Source organism: Palaemon carinicauda, chromosome 4 (assembly GCF_036898095.1).
Source record: "Palaemon carinicauda isolate YSFRI2023 chromosome 4, ASM3689809v2, whole genome shotgun sequence".
Lineage (NCBI taxonomy): Eukaryota > Metazoa > Arthropoda > Malacostraca > Decapoda > Palaemonidae > Palaemon > Palaemon carinicauda.
The window spans coordinates 96,365,497-96,370,496 of NC_090728.1; the positions used below are offsets into that span (position 1 = coordinate 96,365,497).

General features: G+C 33.8%; 1 protein-coding gene across 1 annotated transcript in view; it reads left to right on the forward strand.

Annotated features, from left to right (window-relative positions):
- Cib2 (Calcium and integrin binding family member 2) overlaps positions 1 to 5,000 on the forward strand; it is a 26,016-nt gene that overhangs the window by 6,020 nt on the left and 14,996 nt on the right. The window lies entirely within an intron of this gene.

Genomic DNA, 5,000 nt, shown 5'->3' on the forward strand with positions numbered 1-5,000 from the left:
AAAGTGTGTAAGTAGCCTTTTTTTTCAGTTAAAAGTCTAAAGACAATTGGTTCAGTCGTTGATATACTACCGCTAGAGAGTTATGGGGTCCTTTGACTGGCCAGACAGTACTACATAGGATCCTTCTCTCTGGTTACGGTTCTTTCCTTTTGCCTACACAGACACCGAATAGTCTAGCCTATTCTTTACAGATTCTCCTCTGTCCATATACACCTGACAACACTGAGATTACCAAACTATTCTTATTCTTTCAAGGGGTTAACTACTGCACTCTAATTTCAGTGGCTACTTTCCTCTTGGTAAGGGTACAAGAGACTCTTTAGCTATGGTAAGCAGCTTTCCTAGGAGAAGGACACTCCAAAATCAAACCATTGTTCTCTAGTCTTGGGTAGTGCCATAGCCTCTGTACCATGGTATTCCACTGTCTTGGGTTAGAGTTCTCTTGCCAGAGGGTACACTCGGGCACACTGTTGTATCTAGTTTCTCTTCCTCTTGTTTTGTTATAGTTTTTAAAGTTTATATAGGAAATATTCATTTTAATGTTGTTACTATTCATAAAATATTTTATTTTTCCTTATTTCCTTTCCTCACTGGGCTACTTTCCCTGTTGGAGCCCCTGGGCTTATAGCATCCTGCTTTTCCAACTAGGGTTGTAGCTTAGCATTTGATAATAATAATAATAATAATAATAAATGATGGATGAATATTGCGCATTCTGGTGGCGAATGATACGAATGACGACGCAGACCAGCTTACCCTCAAGACCTTGACTACCCCCCCCCCCCCCCGCCCCGCCCGCAAAAAAAAAAAAAAAAAAAAAAAAAAAAAAAAAAAAAAAAACATCAGATGGGATGTGATGCCTGTGCACGTAAAGAAAGGAAGAAAGCTACGAAACTTACAGTCGCTAAACTTTCAAGAATAATAGCGAAACTAATGTTTTCTGAACAAGCAAAGCAGAAACATGAATCATTCAATTCTCAATTTTCCCCAAGACAATGAAAAAAAAATGCACACAATAATTTTGACGTTCATATTATTTCCCATCAATATTATGAAAGGAAGCCTTCTATATGTACTCTAGACGATAATCTATTTCTATATAATATCTAGATATTACTGAAAAAAACCATATTGTCTCTGTACACCTTTATGCGAAATAATGCAATTAGCGAGTTGAAAGGATCCAGCTTGGGCGATCAGCAAGGTAAAGAGAGGACTGTCTTATATTGGTCCTATACAAGGTCCTTTAAATATTACTCCGAGTATATTTAAAGGACCTTGGTCCTATACAGTTACAATATGAACAAGAGATTAATAAAAGAAAAATCGATACCGAAGGATGAGAGTGAAAGGAAGCACGTTTTAGAACGGAACCAAATTGAATTAGAAAGAATAAGATTATTATTATTATTATTATTATTATTATTATTATTATTATTATTAGCTAAGCTACTACCCTAATTGCAAAAGCAGGATGGTATACTGTAACCCCAAGGACTCCAACAGGGAAAAATAGCCGAGCGAGGAAAGGAAACAAGAAAATAAATAAACTTCAAGAGAAATAACGAACAATTAAAATAAAGTGTTTTAAGAACAGTAGCCTAACATCATTAGAATATCTCTTTAATATGTAAACTAGAAAAACTCAAGAAAACGAGAAAAAGAGAAATAAGATGGAATAGTGTGCCCGAGTGTACGTTCAAGCAAGAGAACTCTATCCAAAAACAGTGGAAGACCATGGTACAGAGGCTATGGCACTACTCAAGACTAAAGAACAATGGTTTGATTTAGGAGTGTCCTTCTCCTAGAAGAGCTGCTTACCATGGCTAAAAGAATCTCTTTTACCCTTTCCAAGAGAAAAGTAGCCACTGAACAAATACCTTACGGTAGTTAACCACTTGAGCGAGGAAAGTTTGTTTGGTAATCTAAGTGTTGTCAATTGTATGAGAACAGAGGAGAATGTTTAAAGAATAACCCAGAGTATTCGGTGTATGTGTAGGTAAAGGAAAATTGAGCCGTGACCATAGAGAGGGATCCAATGTAGTACTGTCTGGTCAGTCAAAGGACTCACTAACTCTCTAGTGGTAGTATCTCAACGGGTGGCTGATGCCCTGGCCAGCCTACTGCTTACGAGAGGTACATGAAAAGTCATGTTCAGCTGATGCTTTTAAGACATAATTAGATGAAAAGAACAGATGTTGTTAGATTTGTTCTTTTACATTTCAAGATACTGCTGTTAATCTAGAAAAAAATGTCTAGTGCATAAAGCTGTAAAATACATTAACAGGAAATTCTGCGTATCTACCTTTATCAGTATGTGATGGTTCAGCTTATCATTTTTCAAAGATTATAGGCACATGGATGAATAATTGAAACTCAATATAAAAATTCAGAAATGTAAGAAAATATATGTTTTTTTTTTTCGAGATATAGATGACATTTCAGATAAGTAAGTGCATTTAAATCAGGTCGATAAGATTTTCATACTATGAAAACCAGAAATGTTTGAAGAGTTCAAGCAGTGTGCTAATTTACTGTGGTTACTTGGTAGGTTAGAGGAAGGGTCGAGGGTTCAGTTCATTTATTTATTTCGGTAACGATGCCATGACTGAATGTTATAATAGCAAACACATCAAACTAACTTTCTTAAACCACAATAGAGTTCACCTATGGAATAAATATGTTCAACAGAATAACCCATATGTGAAAATCTTCATTAAATAATTGATACTTACAATTAAGTACTTATATTACATAATTCAATTGCACTACGATGAAATTACGGTTATATATATATATATATATATATATATATATATATATATATATATATATATATATATATATACATATATATATATATATATATATTTATATATATATATATATATATATATATATATATATATATATATTTTCTTTTCTTTTAATAGTTGGTAGAGGCCTCGAATACTCATAGCACTTCAAATAATAGAATCTTAGTGAGACATTTTTTTCTGCTATGATAAGTTATTTGAATGTATTAGCCGTGACAGGGACTCCTTTAAAAAATGTTTTACCTCTCAGGATAAAACTGTAATATTTTTAATTTAGGGCCTATGTATGCCCAATATATATACTGTCCAAAATGAATAATCCTACTCTACCATTAATGAAGCTGTCTTTGAAGTTCTGCTCTACTACCCATGTCTTCTCATCTCTTTGTTCTTCCGATCATATTCATAATATCTGAAAAGAATCCTCATATCATCATTCATATTATAAAGGGACAGATAAAGATGTCTTCTTTAGCCACTGAATTGATTCCCATTTTGCTTGTGCTTCAACAGAGTTAGCTGCTTCATTACCTCTGCTTCAAATAATGATGAAATATTACATAGATGCATCTGTAATTCCCGCAGCTTAAATAAGAATAAAACCCGGTGGAGAAATACCGTCCACTCAGACTTAGTAAATCAGCATATTGATTTAATCGATAGTGAACATAACTCAGCAATTAATATTTTTGGAAATTATGGAGAGGTTACAAATTCATTTTTTTTTTTTTTTTTTTTTTTTTTTTTTTTTTTTTTTTTTATAAATACCATGCTTATGTATTTGTAATATAGGTAACAGAATAACAAATATATATTTTTTTGTGTTCAAGAATAGTTTTGGCTTGCATCTCGGAAAATTATGTAAAGGTCGCAAATATAGAATTTCTTCCTGTATATTCTGTATTTCTTCTGTCTTGTAGTTTTATCAAAATTTAATTCTCTAATTGGGCCTCAAACAATTAATTATAGGCGTCTCTTTGCATTACTGTATACCAATGAAAGGACGCATATCTTGTTTGTATCTGAAGTTACAATAGATTACGATTCATTTCGTAAATTGATTTTAGGAGTAAGTGATCCATCATTCTTGTTTTAACATTGACCTTACTTACTCTAATCATTCATTCAAATTTGGCATATACAGCAAAAAAATCATAAACAATAAAATGGCTTTACTACGTAAATGTGTTTGTGGTAGCTCAAGTCCCACTGATTACCGCCCAATTTCCATAACTCCCATCTTATCTAAAGTTTTTGAACGTCTTCTGGCAAAACGTCTTAATAGGTTTGCTGAGGGTAATTATCTATTCCCTAGTTTGCGATTTGGTTTTCGTTAAGGCCTTGGAGCATGTGATGCCCTTCTTACATCTCCAATGCTGTACAGAAATCCCTTGATTGTGGTCAGGAAGTTCGTATGGTTGGCCTTGATTTTAGTGCTGCCTTGAACCGTGTTAATCATGAGGCCCTTGTTTTCAACCTCAAACAATTGAGAGTGGGTGGGTCGTTTCTTTGCATTATTATTGATTTTTTAAGTAATAGATCTCAAAGAGTTGTTGTTGATGGGCACCATAGTGAGCATAGGAATGTGATATCTGGTGTTCCTCAGAGTAGTGTTCTTAGCCCATTACTTTTCATACTATATACACATGACATGTGGTTTGACCTAGAAAACAAGCTTGTTGCATATGCAGATGATGATACTCTCTTTGCATCAATTCCATCCCCTGAATGTAAATCTAGGGTTGGTGAATCCCTTAATAGAGATCTAGCTAAAATTAGTGCATGGTGCAAATTGTGGGGTATGAAGTTGAATCCTAACAAAACTCAAAGTATGATTGTAAGTAGGTCAAGGACGGTGGCTCATCAACATCCGGATCTCAATATTGATAATGTTTCTTTAAATTTGTATGCCTCTTTTGAAATTTTAGGTGTGATTCTCGACAGCAAATTTACTATTGAGAAACACATTAAGTCTGTGTCTTCTTCAATTGCACAAAAAAAATTTGGCTTATTGAAAAAGTCTTTTAAGATTTTCGGTGATCAATCAATTCTGAAGAAGTGTTTTAATTCTTTCATTCTACCTTGTTTTGAGTATTGTTCTCCTGTCTGGTCTTCAGCTGCTGATTCTCATCTTAATTTGTTGGACAGAAACTTACGGTCTATTAAATTTCTTAGTCCTGATCT